Here is a 25,334-nt window from a genome sequence, read left to right on the forward strand (position 1 = left end):
GTTGTGGTGCTTGCAGGAACTGTTGTACTTGTGGGTGCAGCTGTTGTGGTGGTTGCGGGAACGACTGTACTTCTGGAAACAGCTGTTGTGGTTGGATTAGCTGTTGGACTTGTGGGTGCAGCTGTTGTGGTGGTTGCTGGAACAGTTGTACTTGTGGCTGCAGCTGTTGTGGTGGTTGCAGGAACAGCTGTACTTGTGAGTGGAGCTGTTGTCGTGGTTGCAGGAACTGTGGTGGTTTGAGGGGGTCTTGATATAAGCTTCTCATCCACATAAACAGTGTTGGTGTCAATGTCGAAAGCTGTAATACTTGAAGCTGCATTCAACAACACATTTCCAATCTGGGCAGCATTAGGAACAGATGAGTCCACAAAAGTTACTTCCATGTTATTGACGATTGATCCATCACTGCAAATAGAATTACAGATGATTATTTTTAATATTGTCTGTCATCATGACTTTCTGGCCATTATTCATTCGTTCTAGCAAATCTGAACATTACAAAAATACCTGAATGACATCACTGTCAATGAGTTGAAGGAGGAGAAGGCTGCTCTGTAAAGAGGCTCCAGCTGCAAGAATAAAAGCACATTGTAAACATACTTGGATACTTTGTTAATCTTTTTTTCTTAATCTATTTTATAGTGGTGGGAGTAAAAATATGTATCTAATTAATTAGAGGCTTCGTAATTAATTAATCGAAGTTTATTGCATTTTAATCGCATATCAATATTTGACATCTTCTACCACCGAAAGTGGCCTACAGTCCACGGAAATCCAGTGAGTTGGTTACTTTGTCAGACGTGGACTTACTCATCTTGACTATGAACCCCTTCATCTGGTCGAATGTGGGTTGATGACTCTGCTTCCTCATACTAGGACTAACATGATTAGTGGCTAAGTTAATGTTAGCTCTGGCCTCTTGGTTTGAACTTCCTTTTTACCCCCCAACTTCCTGTGTCCATGTTCTGTGGGCGTGAGAGACTACTCTATCAGACTCATTGATTGTACAGTACATATAGATCTGGATATTGTGAGCGTGACGTCACCCATTGGGTTTTGATGTAACGCAATGAGGCTTGAATCTCCCGCTTCCTGCTCATCGTTGATTGGTTGAATGGATTAATGCTACACGGAAGTACGAGGAGAGGGCACAGCTGCCCCTAGCGGCTGCCAGGGGAGTTTCCAAATTTGTCTCACAGGCTTGAACTGACTGCCATCTTGTTGTTCGCTTCTGGTTGCTAGCTTGCTCGCTGGCTGGCTGGTTGCAGTGGTGAAATGGTCCAGGAAAACAAATATAATGGGCTCTATCTTCCCAAAAGCGCTATTTTAGCGTTTGCGCTCGTTTAACGCCGTGCGCAATGCAAATTAGGGGCGGACACAAGCGCATGCCTCTGATAACTGTACTGGGCATTGTCTGCCACAAGCCAAAGCAGGCGTTTCAGCGCTAAAATGTGGTGATAGATGGCATTATGCTATCGTCAGCAGCGCGCAAATACTTTGCGCTAAGAGCTTTGAAAAGGACCTCTTACGCGCAAATACCTCTCTGCGCTGGGAGGTATTTGCGCAGTGGAAAGTGGAATTAATTTTGGATATGTCATTACGCACAGCCTTGCCACGCCAAGACATCAAATTATGCTGCTAAAATTGGGTATTAGCAGATAATTCAGTGAGGCAATCAACTATAACTCACTGAGAAACTTTTATCACATCGCAAAGAGGGAAATGAATTGAGAAAACTTGTTAGACAATGGACATAGGCTATTTACCTTCATAAGCCGGAGGTTCGTTGGCACCACAGACGATCTGTCAATAAGCTCCCTGTGTCCTCGCACAGGGAGATAATTACAGCATATTGCATGCCTCGCGCAAGCAAACCATTGCGAGACGGGAATCTGATTGGTTTTGATTGACGTAATGCCCAGCCTTGCCTGGCCACGCCTGTGAATAATTCTGGTAGTTAAGACCGCCCAAATCCCTTTTGCACAGGCATTTCGGGGCGCAGATGATTTTGCCACACCTCTAATTTGCGCTTGCGACAGGTGCCGTGAACGTTTCCGCATGCCCGCCGAGAATTGCATCCCCAACATATTTCGGGGCTGTTTTAACTTAGAAATACTCAGTAGCTCCCGTGAGGTGGGGATGCTTTTTTTTGCTGCTCGGCAGGGGGGCAAAACTCAGCAGAACACCTGGCGGACGGCCCAAGGCGGAATGCTATCTTCCGTGCCTTAAGGCACGCGCAAACAGTGCGCAAAGCACTATTAGGGGATAGCGCCTGTTGGAAGATAGAGCCCAATAACTTTTAGCCCGAAGATATGGGCGAGTAGCAGTCCAGCCAGCCGACCATCGTCTTGTCCGGGGCCTGGCCAAGAGACCATGGTGTGGTCGTGGTGTGAGCCTGGTGTGAGCCTCCAGCCTGCTAGCTGCTGCTAAGCCTCCACAAGGTAAACTGCTATTATACTTATTATATCTCTGGGCGGACTCTAAACTTTATAACTGAGGTGGATTTGATCGCGCACTTGGTGCTCTGCTATGTTGGACTGTTTGAGTGATGCTCATGTTTGTAAGCCAACACTAGCTCGATTAGCATTGTGTGCTAACGTAAACATGTGAGCAAGGTGGTGAGCACCGTTGCTATACTGTAACCCTTGCACTGTAACTGAAATTTTGTGCCGTTAATGTTATAGGGATTAATATAACACAGTGTTGTTTGTTTCTTCAAAGTATGGCCGCCGGAGTACCATGGTGGAGCAGGAACAGCAAAACACAACAGAGGCACATTGTCCCCTGGTCAAATGATTTGTGAAAATTAATGCTACGTTTTAATTCCCATGTGCATGGATCATTATATAATTTTCTGCTCTCCTGAGCTTATAATGGTAATGTTAACATATCTCCTGAGCTTATATGATAACGTTAACATATTACTGTGAGAATATTGCTGATGATCAGTTGTTCAACCTAGGATATTGCAATAACATAAGCCAAATGCTGACAATATAATGCTGACAGATTTGAGACTGAGATATTTACTTTGAACCATTTGGTATGTATCTGCCAGTGTGCTTTTGTCAATAAACATTGCCAACAAAGAACCTTGTTGTGTAGGCTATGTACTAAGGTAAATCATGTACCCGAAGGTACCGCAAATATCACAGAACGAGCCCATTATATAGTTGTCTGGTCAGAGCAGGCAGGTTGTTAATAAGATGTGATATATAGATCTTTGACGTTGAGTGAACCAGCTTGGACCAAATGATGAGAGGAAGACGAATGTGAAGATGGAGAACCAACCGACTGCTTCAAATCAACGAATGATTTATGTTTATTGAAATATGGTTGATCTGTAACAATTCGGCATACACAAAGGCTCCACCATGCAACATGGACTGCTGTGAAATGGTTACCTATGTGTCAAGTGTTGCTTGGTAGATTATCTATATATGCCTAATTTACCAGAAGACATATTCGTGCAAGACCTTAGGCTATTTTGAGTTCTATCGATCCGATAAAGTATGTTTTCAAATAAGGATGACATATTAAATTGCTGAGCTTGGCCGATGCCTCAAGACAAGTGTGTATCATCTTTAAATGTCCAATACCATACAGAAGAGCAAATTGAACAAACGACCAACAGCATTCAAGTCTGCAAAAACTTGTGATGTTATGTCACGTTAACATAACCTTATGACGCTTACTGTATAACATGGGAAGACCATTTAACATTACTTTACATACATACAGTAGATAACGTTAAATGGTCCGCCATGTTATGAGCGTCACGTTACATGTATGCCATCTATACAGTTACGTGTGTCTACTAACATTATTAAAATATCATAAAGTAACGCTATTTTCAACTATGACATGCTATCTGCTAGCATTGTTTGCTAGGTTTCTTAACAAATTTCTTATTCGTGTACTTTCCGCAGACTAGATGCCTTGCACATTGCTGCCTCTAATGTGCGGAAGTATTACTGTTCTCATTATCCGAAGTATATCGCCTATTTTCCTCGAAATGGGGCTATAATTCAGAAAATGGAGGACTTGACTTGAAAGCATGAAAAATACTTGAAATTGTTTTTTCAGACCATAAACTAATTTGGAAAGTGTTTATTTAAGACATAGACCGAGAGAGAAGTTGGCTCGTTTCCCATAGAGTTGAATGGATGTTCCTGCGGAGTGCTACACAAACTGCGCCCCCCACTGGCCATTTGAATGAATGCAATTTCCGCATTGGCATCAAAAAGAGGGACCCTGAATTGGGCACTGATCAGACTACAATAGTTGCTACCAGAGGCTTAATTTTAAGTGGGAGTCTTACCTTTGTTCTTATCAATGTGGCTCGAGATACGAAATCTGAAGATGATGAATCCAGCAGGCCACTTCTAAATGTCTCGCCCGATGAGAAGCTGACCGATGTTGTTGGAGCAGCTGTTGTGGTGGGCGTAGCGATGGTGGTGGTTGGAGGAGCACGTGTACTTGTAGGTGCAGCTGTTGTGGTGGTTGCAGGAGCTGTTGTACTTGTGGGTGCAGCTGTTGTGGTGGTTGAAGGAACAGCTCTACTTGTGGGTTCGCTGGTTGTACTTGTATGCACAGCTGTTGTGGTGGTTGCAGGAACAGTTGTACTTGTTGGTTGGGCGGTTGTACTTGTGGGTGCAGCTGTTGTGGTGGTTGCAGAAACTGTTGTACTTGTGGGTACAGCTGTTGTGGTGGTTGCATGAACGGTTGTACTTGTGGGTACAGCTGTTGTGGTGGTTGCAGGAACTGTTGTACTTGTGGGTGTAGCTGTTGTGGTGGTAGCGGGAACAGTTATACTTGCGGAAGCAGCTGTTGTGGTGGTTGCATGAACTGTTGTACTTGTGGGTGCAGCTGTTGTGGTCGTTGCAGGAACTGTTGTACTTGTAAGTGCAGCTGTTGTGGTGGTTGGGGGAACGGCTGTACTTCTGGAATCAGCTGTTGTTGTGGTAGGATTAGCTGTTGTACTTGTAGGTGCAGCTGTTGTGGTGGTTGCAGGAACAGTTGTACTTGTGGCTGCAGCTGTTGTGGTGGTTGCAGGAACTGTTGTACTTGTGGAAGCAGCTGTTGTGGTGGTTGGATGAGCTGTTGTACTTGTGGGTTGGGCGGTGGTACTTATGGGTGCAGCTGTTGTGGTTGCAGGAACAGCTGTGCTTGTGGAAGCAGCTGTTGTGGTGGTTGCAGGAACTGTTGTACTTGTGGAAGCAGCTGTTGTGGTGGTTGCAGGAACAATTGTACTTGTGGGTGCAGCTGCTGTGGTTGCAGGAACAGTTGTACTTGTTGGTTGGGCGGTTGTACTTGTGGGTGCAGCTGTTGTGGTGGTTGCAGGAACAGCTGTACTTGTGGAATCAGCTGTTGTGGTGGTTGCAGGAACTGTTGTACTTGTGGAAGCAGCTGTTGTAGTGGTTGCAGGAACAGTTGTATGTGTGGCTGCAGCTGTTGTGGTGGTTGCAGGAACAGCTGTACTTGTGGAAGCAGCTGTTGTGGTGGTTGCAGGAACAGTTGTACTTGTTGGTTGGGCGGTTGTGCTTGTAGGTGCAGCTGTTGTGGTGCTTGCAGGAACTGTTGTACTTGTGGGTGCAGCTGTTGTGGTGGTTGCTGGAACAGTTGTACTTGTGGCTGCAGCTGTTGTGGTGGTTGCAGGAACAGCTGTACTTGTGGAAGCAGCTGTTGTGGTGGTTGCAGGAACTGTTGTACTTGTGGAAGCAGCTGTTGTAGTGGTTGCAGGAACAGTTGTACGTGTGGGTGCAGCTGTTGTGGTTGCAGGAACAGTTGTACTTGTGGGTTGGGCGGTGGTACTTATGGCTGCAGCTGTTGTGGTGGTTGCAGGAACTGTTGTACTTGTGGAAGCAGCTGTTGTAGTGGTTGCATGAATAGTTGTTCTTGTGGAAGCAACTGTTGTGGTGGTTGCAGGAACTGTTGTACTTGTGAAAGCAGCTGTTGTGGTGCTTGCAGGAACTGTTGTACGTGTAGGTGCAGCTGTTGTGGTTGCATGAACAGTTGTACTTGTTGGTAGGGCGGTTGTACTTGTGGCTGCAGCTGTTGTGGTGGTTGCAGGAACAGTTGTACGTGTGGAAGCAGCTGTTGTGGTGGTTGCAGGAACTGTTGTACGTGTGGGTGCAGCTGTTGTGGTTGCAGGAACAGTTGTACTTGTTGGTTGGGCGGTTGTGCTTGTAGGTGCAGCTGTTGTGGTGCTTGCAGGAACTGTTGTACTTGTGGGTGCAGCTGTTGTGGTGGTTGCGGGAATGACTGTACTTCTGGAAACAGCTGTTGTGGTTGGATTAGCTGTTGTACTTGTGGGTGCAGCTGTTGTGGTGGTTGCTGGAACAGTTGTACTTGTGGCTGCAGCTGTTGTAGTGGTTGCATGAACAGATGTTCTTGTGGAAGCAACTGTTGTGGTGGTTGCAGGAACTGTTGTACTTGTGGGTGCAGCTGTTGTGGTGGTTGGTGGAACGGCTGTAGTTCTGGAATCAGCTGTTGTTGTGGTTGGATTAGCTGTTGTACTTGTGGGTTGGGTGGTGGTACTTATGGGTGCAGCTGTTGTGGTTGCAGGGGATGTTGTACTTGTGGCTGCAGCTGTTGTGGTGGTTGCAGGAACATTTGTACTTGTGGGTGCAGCTGTTGTGGTTGCATGAACAGTTGTACTTGTTGGTTGGGCGGTTGTACTTGTGGCTGCATCTGTTGTGGTGGTTGCATGAACTGTTGTACTTGTGGGTGCAGCTGTTGTGGTGGTTACAGGAACAATTGTACTTGTGGGTGCAGCTGTTGTGGTTGCAGGAACTGTTGTACTTGTTGGTTGGGCGGTTGTACTTGTGGGTGCAGCTGTTGTGGTGGTTGCAGGAACTGTTGTACTTGTGGCTGCAGCTGTTGTGGTGGTTGCATGAACTGTTGTACTTGTGGGTGCAGCTGTTGTGGTGGTTGCAGGAACAGTTGTACTTGTTGGTTGGGTGGTTGTACTTGTGGCTGCAGCTGTTGTGGTGGTTGCATGAACTGTTGTACGTGTGGAAGCAGCTGTTGTGGTGGTTGCAGGAACTGTTGTACTTGTGGAAGCAGCTTTTGTAGTGGTAGCAGGAACAGTTGTACGTGTGGGTGCAGCAGTTGTGGTTGCAGGAACAGTTGTACTTGTTGGTTGGGTGGTTGTGCTTGTAGGTGCAGCTGTTGTGGTGCTTGCAGCAACTGTTGTACTTGTGGGTGCAGCTGTTGTGGTGGTTGCGGGAATGACTGTACTTCTGGAAACAGCTGTTGTGGTTGGATTAGCTGTTGTACTTGTGTGTGCAGCTGTTGTGGTGGTTGCTGGAACAGTTGTACGTGTGGCTGCAGCTGTTGTGGTGGTTGCAGGAACTGTTGTACTTGTGGAAGCAACTGTTGTGGTGGTTGGATGAGCTGTTGTACTTGTGGGTTGGGCGGTGGTACTTATGGGTGCAGCTGTTGTTGTGGTTGCAGGAACAATTGTACTTGTGGGTGCAGCTGTTGTGGTTGCAGGAACAGTTGTACTTGTTGGTTGGGCGGTTGTACTTGTGGGTGCAGCTGTTGTGGTGGTTGCAGTAACTGTTGTACTTGTGGCTGCAGCTGTTGTGGTGGTTGCATGAACTGTTGTACTTGTGGGTGCAGCTGTTGTGGTGGTTGCAGGAACAGTTGTACGTGTGGAAGCAGCTGTTGTGGTGGTTGCAGGAACTGTTGTACTTGTGGAAGCAGCTGTTGTAGTGGTAGCAGGAACAGTTGTACGTGTGGGTGCAGCTGTTGTGGTTGCAGGAACAGTTGTACTTCTTGGTTGGGCGGTTGTGCTTGTAGGTGCAGCTGTTGTGGTGGTTGCAGGAACAGCTGTACTTGTGGAATCAGCTGTTGTGGTGGTTGCAGGAACTGTTGTACTTGTGGAAGCACCTGTTGTAGTGGTTGCAGGAACAGTTGTACGTGTGGTTGCAGCTGTTGTGGTTGGAGGAACAGTTTTACTTGTGGAAGCAACTGTTGTGGTGGTTGGATGAGCTGTTGTACTTGTGGGTTGGGCGGTGGTACTTATGGGTGCAGCTGTTGTGGTTGCAGGAACAGCTGTACTTGTGGAAGCAGCTGTTGTGGTGGTTGCAGGAACTGTTGTACTTGTGGAAGCAGCTGTTGTAGTGGTTGCAGGAGCAGTTGTTCTTGTGGAAGCAACTGTTGTGGTGGTTGCAGGAACTGTTGTACTTGTGGGTGCAGCTGTTGTGGTGGTTGGTAGAACGGCTGTAGTTCTGGAAGCAGCTGTTGTGGTTGGATTAGCTGTTGTACTTGTGGCTGCAGCTGTTGTGGTGGTTGCAGGAACTGTTGTACTTGTTGAAGCAACTGTTGTGGTGGTTGGATGAGCTGTTGTACTTGTGGGTTGGGTGGTGGTACTTATGGGTGCAGCTGTTGTGGTTGCAGGAACAGCTGTACTTGTGGAAGCAGCTGTTGTGGTGGTTGCAGGAACTGTTGTACTTGTGGAAGCAGCTGTTGTAGTGGTTGCAGGAACAGTTGTACGTGTGGTTGCAGCTGTTGTGGTTGCAGGAACAGTTGTACGTGTGGGTTGGGCGGTGGTACTTATGGGTGCAGCTGTTGTGGTTGCAGGAACAGTTGTACTTGTGGCTGCAGCTGTTGTGGTGGTTGCAGGAACTGTTGTACTTGTGAAAGCAGCTGTTGTGGTACTTGCAGGAACTGTTGTACTTGTGGGTGCAGCTGTTGTGGTGGTTGGTGGAACGGCTGTAGTTGTGGAATCAGCTGTTGTGGTTGGATTAGCTGTTGTACTTGTGGGTGCAGCTGTTGTGGTGGTTGCAGGAACAGTTGTACTTGTGGAAGAGACTGTTGTGGTGGTTGGATGAGCTGTTGTACTTGTGGGTTTGGCGGTGGTACTTAAGGGTGCAGCTGTTGTTGTGGTGGCAGGGGATGTTGTACTTGTTGCTGCAGCTGTTGTGGTGGTTGCAGGAACAATTGTACTTGTGGGTGCAGCTGTTGTGGTTGCAGGAAGAGTTGTACTTGTTGGTTGGGCGGTTGTACTTGTGGGTGCAGCTGTTGTGGTGGTTGCAGGAACTGTTGTACTTGTGGCTTCAGCTGTTGTGGTGGTTGCATGTACGCTTGTACTTGTGGGTGCAGCTGTTGTGGTGGTTGCAGGAACAGTTGTACGTGTGGAAGCAGCTGTTGTGGTGGTTGCAGGAACAGTTGTACGTGTGGGTGCAGCTGTTGTGGTTGCAGGAAGAGTTGTACTTGTTGGTTGGGCGGTTGTGCTTGTAGGTGCAGCTGTTGTGGTGCTTGCAGGAACTGTTGTACTTGTGGGTGCAGCTGTTGTGGTGGTTGCGGGAATAACTGTACTTCTGGAAACAGCTGTTGTTGTTGGAATAGCTGTTGTACTTGTGAGTGCAGCTGTTGTGGTGGTTGCTGGAACAGTTGTACTTGTGGCTGCAGCTGTTGTGGTGGTTGCCGGAACAGCTGTACTTGTGGAATCAGCTGTTGTGGTGGTTGCAGGAACTGTTGTTCTTGTGGAAGCAGCTGTTGTAGTGGTTGCAGGAACAGTTGTACGTGTGGGTGCAGCTGTTGTGGTTGCAGGAACAGTTGTACTTGTGGGTTGGGCGGTGGTACCTATGGGTGCAGCTGTTGTGGTTGCAGGAACAGTTGTACTTGTGGCTGTAGCTGTTGTGGTGGTTGCAGGAACTGTTGTACTTGTGGAAGCAGCTGTTGTAGTGGTTGCATGAACAGTTGTACTTGTTGGTTGGGCGGTTGTTCTTGTGGAAGCAACTGTTGTGGTGGTTGCAGGAACTGTTGTACTTGTGAAAGCAGCTGTTGTGGTGCTTGCATGAACTGTTGTACGTGTGGGTGCAGCTGTTGTGGTTGCATGAACAGTTGTACTTGTTGGTTGGGCGGTTGTACTTGTGGCTGCAGCTGTTGTGGTGGTTGCATGAACTGTTGTACTTGTGGGTGCATCTGTTGTGGTTGTTGCAGGAACAGTTGTACGTGTGGAAGCAGCTGTTGTGGTGGTTGCAGGAACTGTTGTACGTGTGGGTGCAGCTGTTGTGGTTGCAGGAACAGTTGTAATTGTTGGTTGGGTGGTTGTGCTTGTAGGTGCAGCTGTTGTGGTGCTTGCAGGAACTGTTGTACTTGTGGGTGCAGCTGCTGTGGTTGCGGGAACAACTGTACTTCTGGAAACAGCTGTTGTGGTTGGATTAACTGTTGTACTTGTGGGTACAGCTGTTGTGGTGGTTGCTGGAACAATTGTACTTGTGGCTGCAGCTGTTGTGGTGGTTGCTGGAACAGTTGTACTTGTGGCTGCAGCTGTTGTAGTGGTTGCATGAACAGATGTTCTTGTGGAAGCAACTGTTGTGGTGGTTGCAGGAACTGTTGTACTTGTGGGTGCAGCTGTTGTGGTGGTTGGTGGAACGGCTGTAGTTCTGGAATCAGCTGTTGTTGTGGTTGGATTAGCTGTTGTACTTGTGGGTTGGGTGGTGGTACTTATGGGTGCAGCTGTTGTGGTTGCAGGGGATGTTGTACTTGTGGCTGCAGCTGTTGTGGTGGTTGCAGGAACATTTGTACTTGTGGGTGCAGCTGTTGTGGTTGCATGAACAGTTGTACTTGTTGGTTGGGCGGTTGTACTTGTGGCTGCATCTGTTGTGGTGGTTGCATGAACTGTTGTACTTGTGGGTGCAGCTGTTGTGGTGGTTACAGGAACAATTGTACTTGTGGGTGCAGCTGTTGTGGTTGCAGGAACTGTTGTACTTGTTGGTTGGGCGGTTGTACTTGTGGGTGCAGCTGTTGTGGTGGTTGCAGGAACTGTTGTACTTGTGGCTGCAGCTGTTGTGGTGGTTGCATGAACTGTTGTACTTGTGGGTGCAGCTGTTGTGGTGGTTGCAGGAACAGTTGTACTTGTTGGTTGGGTGGTTGTACTTGTGGCTGCAGCTGTTGTGGTGGTTGCATGAACTGTTGTACGTGTGGAAGCAGCTGTTGTGGTGGTTGCAGGAACTGTTGTACTTGTGGAAGCAGCTTTTGTAGTGGTAGCAGGAACAGTTGTACGTGTGGGTGCAGCAGTTGTGGTTGCAGGAACAGTTGTACTTGTTGGTTGGGTGGTTGTGCTTGTAGGTGCAGCTGTTGTGGTGCTTGCAGCAACTGTTGTACTTGTGGGTGCAGCTGTTGTGGTGGTTGCGGGAATGACTGTACTTCTGGAAACAGCTGTTGTGGTTGGATTAGCTGTTGTACTTGTGTGTGCAGCTGTTGTGGTGGTTGCTGGAACAGTTGTACGTGTGGCTGCAGCTGTTGTGGTGGTTGCAGGAACTGTTGTACTTGTGGAAGCAACTGTTGTGGTGGTTGGATGAGCTGTTGTACTTGTGGGTTGGGCGGTGGTACTTATGGGTGCAGCTGTTGTTGTGGTTGCAGGGGATGTTGTACGTGTGGCTGCAGCTGTTGTGGTGGTTACAGGAACAATTGTACTTGTGGGTGCAGCTGTTGTGGTTGCAGGAACAGTTGTACTTGTTGGTTGGGCGGTTGTACTTGTGGGTGCAGCTGTTGTGGTGGTTGCAGTAACTGTTGTACTTGTGGCTGCAGCTGTTGTGGTGGTTGCATGAACTGTTGTACTTGTGGGTGCAGCTGTTGTGGTGGTTGCAGGAACAGTTGTACGTGTGGAAGCAGCTGTTGTGGTGGTTGCAGGAACTGTTGTACTTGTGGAAGCAGCTGTTGTAGTGGTAGCAGGAACAGTTGTACGTGTGGGTGCAGCTGTTGTGGTTGCAGGAACAGTTGTACTTCTTGGTTGGGCGGTTGTGCTTGTAGGTGCAGCTGTTGTGGTGGTTGCAGGAACAGCTGTACTTGTGGAATCAGCTGTTGTGGTGGTTGCAGGAACTGTTGTACTTGTGGAAGCACCTGTTGTAGTGGTTGCAGGAACAGTTGTACGTGTGGTTGCAGCTGTTGTGGTTGGAGGAACAGTTTTACTTGTGGAAGCAACTGTTGTGGTGGTTGGATGAGCTGTTGTACTTGTGGGTTGGGCGGTGGTACTTATGGGTGCAGCTGTTGTGGTTGCAGGAACAGCTGTACTTGTGGAAGCAGCTGTTGTGGTGGTTGCAGGAACTGTTGTACTTGTGGAAGCAGCTGTTGTAGTGGTTGCAGGAGCAGTTGTTCTTGTGGAAGCAACTGTTGTGGTGGTTGCAGGAACTGTTGTACTTGTGGGTGCAGCTGTTGTGGTGGTTGGTAGAACGGCTGTAGTTCTGGAAGCAGCTGTTGTGGTTGGATTAGCTGTTGTACTTGTGGCTGCAGCTGTTGTGGTGGTTGCAGGAACTGTTGTACTTGTTGAAGCAACTGTTGTGGTGGTTGGATGAGCTGTTGTACTTGTGGGTTGGGTGGTGGTACTTATGGGTGCAGCTGTTGTGGTTGCAGGAACAGCTGTACTTGTGGAAGCAGCTGTTGTGGTGGTTGCAGGAACTGTTGTACTTGTGGAAGCAGCTGTTGTAGTGGTTGCAGGAACAGTTGTACGTGTGGTTGCAGCTGTTGTGGTTGCAGGAACAGTTGTACGTGTGGGTTGGGCGGTGGTACTTATGGGTGCAGCTGTTGTGGTTGCAGGAACAGTTGTACTTGTGGCTGCAGCTGTTGTGGTGGTTGCAGGAACTGTTGTACTTGTGAAAGCAGCTGTTGTGGTACTTGCAGGAACTGTTGTACTTGTGGGTGCAGCTGTTGTGGTGGTTGGTGGAACGGCTGTAGTTGTGGAATCAGCTGTTGTGGTTGGATTAGCTGTTGTACTTGTGGGTGCAGCTGTTGTGGTGGTTGCAGGAACAGTTGTACTTGTGGAAGAGACTGTTGTGGTGGTTGGATGAGCTGTTGTACTTGTGGGTTTGGCGGTGGTACTTAAGGGTGCAGCTGTTGTTGTGGTGGCAGGGGATGTTGTACTTGTTGCTGCAGCTGTTGTGGTGGTTGCAGGAACAATTGTACTTGTGGGTGCAGCTGTTGTGGTTGCAGGAAGAGTTGTACTTGTTGGTTGGGCGGTTGTACTTGTGGGTGCAGCTGTTGTGGTGGTTGCAGGAACTGTTGTACTTGTGGCTTCAGCTGTTGTGGTGGTTGCATGTACGCTTGTACTTGTGGGTGCAGCTGTTGTGGTGGTTGCAGGAACAGTTGTACGTGTGGAAGCAGCTGTTGTGGTGGTTGCAGGAACAGTTGTACGTGTGGGTGCAGCTGTTGTGGTTGCAGGAAGAGTTGTACTTGTTGGTTGGGCGGTTGTGCTTGTAGGTGCAGCTGTTGTGGTGCTTGCAGGAACTGTTGTACTTGTGGGTGCAGCTGTTGTGGTGGTTGCGGGAATAACTGTACTTCTGGAAACAGCTGTTGTTGTTGGAATAGCTGTTGTACTTGTGAGTGCAGCTGTTGTGGTGGTTGCTGGAACAGTTGTACTTGTGGCTGCAGCTGTTGTGGTGGTTGCCGGAACAGCTGTACTTGTGGAAGCAGCTGTTGTGGTGGTTGCAGGAACTGTTGTTCTTGTGGAAGCAGCTGTTGTAGTGGTTGCAGGAACAGTTGTACGTGTGGGTGCAGCTGTTGTGGTTGCAGGAACAGTTGTACTTGTGGGTTGGGCGGTGGTACCTATGGGTGCAGCTGTTGTGGTTGCAGGAACAGTTGTACTTGTGGCTGTAGCTGTTGTGGTGGTTGCAGGAACTGTTGTACTTGTGGAAGCAGCTGTTGTAGTGGTTGCATGAACAGTTGTACTTGTTGGTTGGGCGGTTGTTCTTGTGGAAGCAACTGTTGTGGTGGTTGCAGGAACTGTTGTACTTGTGAAAGCAGCTGTTGTGGTGCTTGCATGAACTGTTGTACGTGTGGGTGCAGCTGTTGTGGTTGCATGAACAGTTGTACTTGTTGGTTGGGCGGTTGTACTTGTGGCTGCAGCTGTTGTGGTGGTTGCATGAACTGTTGTACTTGTGGGTGCATCTGTTGTGGTTGTTGCAGGAACAGTTGTACGTGTGGAAGCAGCTGTTGTGGTGGTTGCAGGAACTGTTGTACGTGTGGGTGCAGCTGTTGTGGTTGCAGGAACAGTTGTAATTGTTGGTTGGGTGGTTGTGCTTGTAGGTGCAGCTGTTGTGGTGCTTGCAGGAACTGTTGTACTTGTGGGTGCAGCTGCTGTGGTTGCGGGAACAACTGTACTTCTGGAAACAGCTGTTGTGGTTGGATTAACTGTTGTACTTGTGGGTACAGCTGTTGTGGTGGTTGCTGGAACAATTGTACTTGTGGCTGCAGCTGTTGTGGTGGTTGCTGGAACAGTTGTACTTGTGGCTGCAGCTGTTGTGGTGGTTGCAGGAACTGTTGTACTTGTGGAAGCAACTGTTGTGGTGGTAGGATGAGCTGTTGTACTTGTGGGTTGGGCGGTGGTACTTATGGGTGCAGCTGTTGTTGTGGTTGCAGGGGATGTTGTACTTGTGGCTGCAGCTGTTGTGGTGGTTACAGGAACAATTGTACTTGTGGGTGCAGCTGTTGTGGTGGCAGGAACAGTTGTACTTGTTGGTTGGGCGGTTGTACTTGTGGGTGCAGCTGTTGTGGTGGTTGCAGGAACTGTTGTACTTGTGGCTGCAGCTGTTGTGGTGGTTGCATGAACTGTTGTACTTGTGGCTGCAGCTGTTGTGGTGGTTGCAGGAACTGTTGTACTTGTGGAAGCAGCTGTTGTAGTGGTTGCATGAACAGATGTTCTTGTGGAAGCAACTGTTGTGGTGGTTGCAGGAACTGTTGTACTTGTGAAAGCAGCTGTTGTGGTGCTTGCAGGAACTGTTGTACTTGTGGGTGCAGCTGTTGTGGTGGTTGGTGGAACGGCTGTAGTTCTGGAATCAGCTGTTGTTGTGGTTGGATTAGCTGTTGTACTTGTGGGTGCAGCTGTTGTGGTGGTTGCAGGAACAGTTGTAATTGTGGCTGCAGCTGTTGTGGTGGTTGCAGGAACTGTTGTACTTGTTGGTTGGGCGGTTGTGCTTGTAGGTGCAGCTGTTGTGGTGCTTGCAGGAACTGTTGTACTTGTGGGTGCAGCTGTTGTGGTGGTTGCTGGAACAGTTGTACTTGTGGCTGCAGCTGTTGTGGTGGTTGCAGGAACAGCTGTACTTGTGGAAGCAGCTGTTGTGGTGGTTGCAGGAACTGTTGTACTTGTGGAAGCAGCTGTTGTAGTGGTTGCAGGAACAGTTGTACGTGTGGGTGCAGCAGTTGTGGTTGCAGGAACAGTTGTACTTGTTGGTTGGGCGGTTGTGCTTGTAGGTGCAGCTGTTGTGGTGCTTGCAGGAACTGTTGTACTTGTGGGTGCAGCTGCTGTGGTGGTTGCGGGAATGACTGTACTTCTGGAAACAGCTGTTGTGGTTGGATTAGCTGTTGTACTTGTTGGTTGGGCGGTTGTGCTTGTAGGTGCAGCTGTTGTGGTGGTTGCAGGAACAGCTGTACTTGTGGAAGCAGCTGTTGTGGTGGTTGCAGGAACTGTTGTACTTGTGGAAGCAGCTGTTGTGGTGGTTGCAGGAACTGTTGTACTTGTGGAAGCAGCTGTTGTAGTGGTTGCAGGAACATTTGCACGTGTGGGTGCAGCTGTTGTGGTTGCAGGAACAGTTGTACTTGTGGGTTGGGCGGTGGTACTTATGGGTGCAGCTGTAGTGGTTGCATGAACAGTTGTTCTTGTGGAAGCAACTGTTGTGGTGGTTGCAGGAACTGTTGTACTTGTGAAAGGAGCTGTTGTGGTGCTTGCAGGAACTGTTGTACTTGTGGGTGCAGATGTTGTGGTTGTTGGTGGAACAGCTGTAGTTCTGGAATCAGCTGTTGTTGTGGTTGGATTAGCTGTTGTACTTGTGGGTGCAGCTGTTGTGGTGGTTGCAGGAACAGTTGTACTTGTGGAAGCAACTGTTGTGGTGGTTGGATGAGCTGTTGTACTTGTGGGTTGGGCGGTGGTACTTATGGGTGCAGCTGTTGTGGTGGTTGCAGGAACATTTGTACTTGTGGGTGCAGCTGTTGTGGTGGTTGCAGGAACATTTGTACTTGTGGGTGCAGCTGTTGTGGTTGCAAGAACAGTTGTACTTGTTGGTTGGGCGGTTGTGGTGGTTGCAGGAACAGTTGTACGTGTGGAAGCAGCTGTTGTGGTGGTTGCAGGAACTGTTGTACTTGTGGAAGCAGCTGTTGTAGTGGTTGCATGAACTGTTGTACTTGTGAAAGCAGCTGTTGTGGTGCTTGCAGGAACTGTTGTACTTGTGGGTGCAGATGTTGTGGTGGTTGCTGGAACAGATGTAGTTCTGGAATCAGCTGTTGTTGTGGTTGGATTAGCTGTTGTACTTGTGGGTGCAGCTGTTGTGGTGGTTGCAGGAACAGTTGTACTTGTGGCTGCAGGAACAGGTGTACTTGTGGCTGCAGCTGTTGTAGTGGCTGCAGGAACTGTTGTACTTGTGGAAGCAACTGTTGTGGTGGTTGGATAAGGTGTTGTACTTGTGGGTTGGGCGGTGGTACTTATGGGTGCAGCTGTTGTTGTGGTTGCAGGGGATGTTGTACTTGTGGCTGCAGCTGTTGTGGTGGTTGCAGGAACATTTGTACTTGTGGGTGCAGCTGTTGTGGTTGCATGAACAGTTGTACTTGTTGGTTGGGCGGTTGTACTTGTGGCTGCAGCTGTTGTGGTGGTTGCATGAACTGTTGTACTTTTGGAAGCAGCTGTTGTGGTGGTTGGATTAGCTGTTGTACTTGTGGGTGCAGCTGTTGTGGTGGTTGCAGGAACAGTTGTACTTGTGGCTGCAGCTGTTGTGGTGGTTGCAGGAACTGTTGTACTTGTGGAAGCAACTGTTGTGGTGGTTGGATGAGCTGTTGTACTTGTGGGTTGGGCGGTGGTACTTATGGGTGCAGCTGTTGTGGTGGTTGCAGGAACATTTTTACTTGTGGGTGCAGCTGTTGTGGTTGCAAGAACAGTTGTACTTGTTGGTTGGGCGGTTGTGGTGGTTGCAGGAACAGTTGTACGTGTGGAAGCAGCTGTTGTGGTGGTTGCAGGAACTGTTGTACTTGTGGAACCAGCTGTTGTAGTGGTCGCAGGAACAGTTGTACGTGTGGGTGCAGCTGTTGTGGTTGCAGGAACAGTTGTACTTGTTGGTTGAGCGGTTGTGCTTGTAGGTGCAGCTGTTGTGGTGCTTGCAGGAACTGTTGTACTTGTGGGTGCAGCTGTTGTGGTGGTTGCTGGAACAGTTGTACTTGTGGCTGCAGCTGTTGTGGTGGTTGCAGGAACAGCTGTACTTGTGGAAGCAGCTGTTGTGGTGGTTGCAGGAACTGTTGTACTTGTGGAAGCAGCTGTTGTAGTGGTTGCAGGAACAGTTGTACGTGTGGGTGCAGCTGTTGTGGTTGCAGGAACAGTTGTACTTGTGGGTTGGGCGGTGGTACTTATGGGTGCAGCTGTTGTGGTTGCATGAACAGTTGTACTTGTGGCTGCAGCTGTTGTGGTGGTTGCTGGAACAGTTGTACTTGTGGCTGCAGCTGTTGTGGTGGTTGCAGGAACAGCTGTACTTGTGGAACCATCTATTGTGGTGGTTGCAGGAACTGTTGTACTTGTGGAAGCAGCTGTTGTAGTGGTTGCAGGAACAGTTGCACGTGTGGGTGCAGCTGTTGTGGTTGCAGGAACAGTTGTACTTGTGGGTTGGGCGGTGGTACTTATGGGTGCAGCTGTAGTGGTTGCATGAACAGTTGTTCTTGTGGAAGCAACTGTTGTGGTGGTTGCAGGAACTGTTGTACTTGTGGGTGCAGATGTTGTGGTGGTTGGTGGAACAGCTGTAGTTCTGGAATCAGCTGTTGTTGTGGTTGGATTAGCTGTTGTACTTGTGGGTGCAGCTGTTGTGGTGGTTGCAGGAACAGTTGTACTTGTGGCTGCAGCTGTTGTGGTGGTTGCAGGAACTGTTGTACTTGTGGAAGCAACTGTTGTGGTGGTTGGATGAGCTGTTGTACTTGTGGGTTGGGCGGTGGTACTTATGGGTGCAGCTGTTGTTGTGGTTGCAGGGGATGTTGTACTTGTGGCTGCAGCTGTTGTGGTGGTTGCAGGAACATTTGTACTTGTGGGTGCAGCTGTTGTGGTTGCAAGAACAGTTGTACTTGTTGGTTGGGCGGTTGCAGGAACAGTTGTACGTGTGGAAGCAGCTGTTGTGGTGGTTGCAGGAACTGTTGTACTTGTGGAAGCAGCTGTTGTAGTGGTTGCATGAACAATTGATCTTGTGGAAGCAACTGTTGTGGTGGTTGCATGAACTGTTGTACTTGTGAAAGCAGCTGTTGTGGCGCTTGCAGGAACTGTTGTACTTGTGGGTGCAGATGTTGTGGTGGTTGCTGGAACGGCTGTAGTTCTGGAATCAGCTGTTGTTGTGGTTGGATTAGCTGTTGTACTTGTGGGTGCAGCTGTTGTGGTGGTTGCAGGAACAGTTGTACTTGTGGCTGCAGGAACAGGTGTACTTGTGGCTGCAGCTGTTGTAGTGGTGTCAGGAACTGTTGTACTTGTGGAAGCAACTGTTGTGGTGGTTGGATGAGCTGTTGTACTTGTGGGTTGGGCGGTGGTACTTATGGGTGCAGCTGTTGTGGTTGCAGGGGATGTTGTACTTGTGGCTGCAGCTGTTGTGGTGGTTGCAGGAACATTTGTACTTGTGGGTGCAGCTGTTGTGGTTGCATGAACAGTTGTACTTGTTGGTTGGGCGGTTGTACTTGTGGCTGCAGCTGTTGTGGTGGTTGCATGAACTGTTGTACTTGTGGAAGCAGCTGTTGTGGTGGTTGCAGGAACAGTTGTACTTGTGGAAGCAGCTGTTGTTGTGGTTTCAGGAACAGTTGTACGTGTGGGTGCAGCTGTTGTGGTTGCAGGAACAGTTGTACTTGTTGGTTGGGCGGTTGTGCTTGTAGGTGCAGCTGTTGTGGTGCTTGCATGAACTATTGTACTTGTGGAAGCAACTGTTGTGGTGGTTGGATGAGCTGTTGTACTTCTGGGTTGGGCGGTGGTACTTATGGGTGCAGCTGTTGTTGTGGTTGCAGGGGATGTTGTACTTGTGGCTGCAGCTGTTGTGGTGGTTGCAGGAACATTTGTACTTGTGGGTGCAGCTGTTGTGGTTGCAGGAACAGTTGTACTTGTTGGTTGGGCGGTTGTACTTGCGGGTGCAGCTGTTGTGGTGGTTGCAGGAATTGTTGTACGTGTGGCTGCAGCTGTTGTGGTGGTTGCAGGAACAGTTGTACGTGTGGAAGCAGCTGTTGTAGTGGTTGCAGGAACAGTTGTACGTGTGGGTGCAGCTGTTGTGGTTGCAGGAACAGTTGTACTTGTTGGTTGGGTGGTTGTGCTTGTAGGTGCAGCTGTTGTGGTGCTTGCAGGAACTGTTGTACTTGTGGGTGCAGCTGTTGTGGTGGTTGCGGGAACGACTGTACTTCTGGAAACAGCTGTTGTGGTTGGATTAGCTGTTGGACTTGTGGGTGCAGCTGTTGTGGTGGTTGCTGGAACAGTTGTACTTGTGGCTGCAGCTGTTGTGGTGGTTGCAGGAACAGCTGTACTTGTGAGTGGAGCTGTTGTCGTGGTTGCAGGAACTGTGGTGGTTTGAGGGGGTCTTGATATAAGCTTCTCATCCACATAAACAGTGTTGGTGTCAATGTCGAAAGCTGTAATACTTGAAGCTGCATTCAACAACACATTTCCAATCTGGGCAGCATTAGGAACAGATGAGTCCACAAAAGTTACTTCCATGTTATTGACGATTGATCCATCACTGCAAATAGAATTACAGATGATTATTTTTAATATTGTCTGTCATCATGACTTTCTGGCCATTATTCATTCGTTCTAGCAAATCTGAACATTACAAAAATACCTGAATGACATCACTGTCAATGAGTTGAAGGAGGAGAAGGCTGCTCTGTAAAGAGGCTCCAGCTGCAAGAATAAAAGCACATTGTAAACATACTTGGATACTTTGTTAATCTTTTTTTCTTAATCTATTTTATAGTGGTGGGAGTAAAAATATGTATCTAATTAATTAGAGGCTTCGTAATTAATTAATCGAAGTTTATTGCATTTTAATCGCATATCAATATTTGACATCTTCTACCACCGAAAGTGGCCTACAGTCCACGGAAATCCAGTGAGTTGGTTACTTTGTCAGACGTGGACTTACTCATCTTGACTATGAACCCCTTCATCTGGTCGAATGTGGGTTGATGACTCTGCTTCCTCATACTAGGACTAACATGATTAGTGGCTAAGTTAATGTTAGCTCTGGCCTCTTGGTTTGAACTTCCTTTTTACCCCCCAACTTCCTGTGTCCATGTTCTGTGGGCGTGAGAGACTACTCTATCAGACTCATTGATTGTACATATAGATCTGGATATTGTGAGCGTGACGTCACCCATTGGGTTTTGATGTAACGCAATGAGGCTTGAATCTCCCGCTTCCTGCTCATCGTTGATTGGTTGAATGGATTAATGCTACACGGAAGTACGAGGGGAGGGCACAGCTGCCCCTAGCGGCTGCCAGGGGAGTTTCCAAATTTGTCTCACAGGCTTGAACTGACTGCCATCTTGTTGTTCGCTTCTGGTTGCTAGCTTGCTCGCTGGCTGGCTGGTTGCAGTGGTGAAATGGTCCAGGAAAACAAATATAATGGGCTCTATCTTCCCAAAAGCGCTATTTTAGCGTTTGCACTCGTTTAACGCCGTGCGCAATGCAAATTAGGGGCGGACACAAGCGCATGCCTCTGATAACTGTACTGGGCATTGTCTGCCACAAGCCAAAGCAGGCGTTTCAGCGCTAAAATGTGGTGATAGATGGCATTATGCTATCGTCAGCAGCGCGCAAATACTTTGCGCTAAGAGCTTTGAAAAGGACCTCTTACGCGCAAATACCTCTCTGCGCTGGGAGGTATTTGCGCAGTGGAAAGTGGAATTAATTTTGGATATGTCATTACGCACAGCCTTGCCACGCCAAGACATCAAATTATGCTGCTAAAATTGGGTATTAGCAGATAATTCAGTGAGGCAATCAACTATAACTCACTGAGAAACTTTTATCACATCGCAAAGAGGGAAATGAATTGAGAAAACTTGTTAGACAATGGACATAGGCTATTTACCTTCATAAGCCGGAGGTTCGTTGGCACCACAGACGATCTGTCAATAAGCTCCCTGTGTCCTCGCACGAGTGAGTACACTCTATTACGCAGGGAGATAATTACAGCATATTGCATGCCTCGCGCAAGCAAACCATTGCGAGACGGGAATCTGATTGGTTTTGATTGACGTAATGCCCAGCCTTGCCTGGCCACGCCTGTGAATAATTCTGGTAGTTAAGACCGCCCAAATCCCTTTTGCACAGGCATTTCGGGGCGCAGATGATTTTGCCACACCTCTAATTTGCGCTTGCGACAGGTGCCGTGAACGTTTCCGCATGCCCGCCGAGAATTGCATCCCCAACATATTTCGGGGCTGTTTTAACTTAGAAATCAGGGAGGTCACGTCTACCAGACAATCATATCACTTTTAAACAGTTACATTTCTGTATAAATGATTACAAGTAGCTCCCGTGAGGTGGGGATGCTTTTTTTTGCTGCTCGGCAGGGGGGCAAAACTCAGCAGAACACCTGGCGGACGGCGCAAGGCGGAATGCTATCTTCCGTGCCTTAAGGCACGCGCAAACAGTGCGCAAAGCGCTATTAGGGGATAGCGCCTGTTGGAAGATAGAGCCCAATAACTTTTAGCCCGAAGATATGGGCGAGTAGCAGTCCAGCCAGCCGACCACCGTCTTGTCCGGGGCCTGGCCAAGAGACCATGGTGTGGTCGTGGTGTGAGCCTGGTGTGAGCCTCCAGCCTGCTAGCTGCTGCTAAGCCTCCACAAGGTAAACTGCTATTATACTTATTATATCTCTGGGCGGACTTTAAACTTTATAACTGAGGTGGATTTGATCGCGCACTTGGTGCTCTGCTATGTTGGACTGTTTGAGTGATGCTCATGTTTGTAAGCCAACACTAGCTCGATTAGCATCGTGTGCTAACGTAAACATGTGAGCAAGGTGGTGAGCACCGTTGCTATACTGTAACCCTTGCACTGTAACTGAAATTTGGTGCCGTTAATGTTATAGTGATTAATATAACACAGTGTTGTTTGTTTCTTCAAAGGATGGCCGCCGGAGTACCATGGTGGAGCAGGAACAGCAAAACACAACAGAGGCACATTGTCCCCTGGTCAAATGATTTGTGAAAATTAATGCTACGTTTTAATTCCCATGTGCATGGCTCATTATATAATTTTCTGCTCTCCTGAGCTTATAATGGTAATGTTAACATATCTCCTGAGCTTATATGATAACGTTAACATATTACTGTGAGAATATTGCTGATGATCAGTTGTTCAACCTAGGATATTGCAATAACATAAGCCAAATGCTGACAATATAATGCTGACAGATTTGAGACTGAGATATTTACTTTGAACCATTTGGTATGTATCTGCCAGTGTGCTTTTGTCAATAAACATTGCCAACAAAGAACCTTGTTGTGTAGGCTATGTACTAAGGTAAATCATGTACCCGAAGGTACCGCAAATATCACAGAACGAGCCCATTATATAGTTGTCTGGTCAGAGCAGGCAGGTTGTTAATAAGATGTGATATATAGATCTTTGACGTTGAGTGAACCAGCTTGGACCAAATGATGAGAGGAAGACGAATGTGAAGATGGAGAACCAACCGACTGCTTCAAATCAACGAATGATTTATGTTTATTGAAATATGGTTGATCTGTAACAATTCGGCATACACAAAGGCTCCACCATGCAACATGGACTGCTGTGAAATGGTTACCTATGTGTCAAGTGTTGCTTGGTAGATTATCTATATATGCCTAATTTACCAGAAGATATATTCGTGCAAGACCTTAGGCTATTTTGAGTTCTATCGATCCGATAAAGTATGTTTTCAAATAAGGATGACATATTAAATTGCTGAGCTTGGCCGATGCCTCAAGACAAGTGTGTATCATCTTTAAATGTCCAATACCATACAGAAGAGCAAATTGAACAAACGACCAACAGCATTCAAGTCTGCAAAAACTTGTGATGTTATGTCACGTTAACATAACCTTATGACGCTTACTGTATAACATGGGAAGACCATTTAACATTACTTTACATACATACAGTAGATAACGTTAAATGGTCCGCCATGTTATGAGCGTCACGTTACATGTATGCCATCTATACAGTTAAGTGTGTCTACTAACATTATTAAAATATCATAAAGTAACGCTATTTTCAACTATGACATGCTATCTGCTAGCATTGTTTGCTAGGTTTCTTAACAAATTTCTTATTCGTGTACTTTCTGCAGACTAGATGCCTTGCACATTGCTGCCTCTAATGTGCGGAAGTATTACTGTTCTCATTATCCGAAGTATATCGCCTATTTTCCTCGAAATGGGGCTATAATTCAGAAAATGGAGGACTTGACTTGAAAGCATGAAAAATACTTGAAATTGTTTTTTCAGACCATAAGCTCATTTGGAAAGTGTTTATTTAAGACATAGACCGAGAGAGAAGTTGGCTCGTTTCCCATAGAGTTGAATGGATGTTCCCGCGGAGTGCTACACAAACTGCGCCCCCCACTGGCCATTTGAATGAATGCAATTTCCGCATTGGCATCAAAAAGAGGGACCCTGAATTGGGCACTGATCAGACTACAATAGTTGCTACCAGAGGCTTAATTTTAAGTGGGAGTCTTACCTTTGTTCTTATCAATGTGGCTCGAGATACGAAATCTGAAGATGATGAATCCAGCAGGCCACTTGTAAATGTCTCGTCCGATGAGAAGCTGACCGATGTTGTTGGAGCAGCTGTTGTGGTGGGCGTAGCGATGGTGGTGGTTGAAGGAGCACGTGTACTTGTAGGTGCAGCTGTTGTGGTGGTTGCATGAGCTGTTGTACTTGTGGGTGCAGCTGTTGTGGTGGTTGAAGGAACAGCTCTACTTGTGGGTTCGCTGGTTGTACTTGTATGCACAGCTGTTGTGGTGGTTGCAGGAACAGTTGTACTTGTTGGTTGGGCGGTTGTACTTGTGGGTGCAGCTGTTGTGGTGCTTGCAGAAACTGTTGTACTTGTGGGTACAGCTGTTGTGGTGGTTGCATGAACGGTTGTACTTGTGGGTACAGCTGTTGTGGTGGTTGCAGGAACTGTTGTACTTGTGGGTGCAGCTGTTGTGGTCGTTGCAGGAACTGTTGTACTTGTAAGTGCAGCTGTTGTGGTGGTTGGGGGAACGGCTGTACTTCTGGAATCAGCTGTTGTTGTGGTAGGATTAGCTGTTGTACTTGTAGGTGCAGCTGTTGTGGTGGTTGCAGGAACAGTTGTACTTGTGGCTGCAGCTGTTGTGGTGGTTGCAGGAACTGTTGTACTTGTGGAAGCAGCTGTTGTGGTGGTTGGATGAGCTGTTGTACTTGTGGGTTGGGCGGTGGTACTTATGGGTGCAGCTGTTGTCCTTGCAGGAACAGCTGTACTTGTGGAAGCAGCTGTTGTGGTGGTTGCAGGAACTGTTGTACTTGTGGAAGCAGCTGTTGTGGTGGTTGCAGGAACAATTGTACTTGTGGGTGCAGCTGCTGTGGTTGCAGGAACAGTTGTACTTGTTGGTGGGGCGGTTGTACTTGTGGGTGCAGCTGTTGTGGTGGTTGCAGGAACAGCTGTACTTGTGGAATCAGCTGTTGTGGTGGTTGCAGGAACTGTTGTACTTGTGGAAGCAGCTGTTGTAGTGGTTGCAGGAACAGTTGTATGTGTGGCTGCAGCTGTTGTGGTGGTTGCAGGAACAGCTGTACTTGTGGAAGCAGCTGTTGTGGTGGTTGCAGGAACAGTTGTACTTGTTGGTTGGGCGGTTGTGCTTGTAGGTGCAGCTGTTGTGGTGCTTGCAGGAACTGTTGTACTTGTGGGTGCAGCTGTTGTGGTGGTTGCTGGAACAGTTGTACTTGTGGCTGCAGCTGTTGTGGTGGTTTCAGGAACAGCTGTACTTGTGGAAGCAGCTGTTGTGGTGGTTGCAGGAACTGTTGTACTTGTGGAAGCAGCTGTTGTAGTGGTTGCAGGAACAGTTGTACGTGTGGGTGCAGCTGTTGTGGTTGCAGGAACAGTTGTACTTGTGGGTTGGGCGGTGGTACTTATGGGTGCAGCTGTTGTGGTTGCAGGAACAGTTGTACTTGTGGCTGCAGCTGTTGTGGTGGTTGCAGGAACTGTTGTACTTGTGGAAGCAGCTGTTGTAGTGGTTGCATGAACAGTTGTTCTTGTGGAAGCAACTGTTGTGGTGGTTGCAGGAACTGTTGTACTTGTGAAAGCAGCTGTTGTGGTGCTTGCAGGAACTGTTGTATGTGTGGGTGCAGCTGTTGTGGTTGCATGAACAGTTGTACTTGTT

This window comes from Poromitra crassiceps, assembly GCF_964638095.1.
Source record: "Poromitra crassiceps genome assembly, chromosome: 10".
Classification (NCBI taxonomy): domain Eukaryota; kingdom Metazoa; phylum Chordata; class Actinopteri; order Beryciformes; family Melamphaidae; genus Poromitra; species Poromitra crassiceps.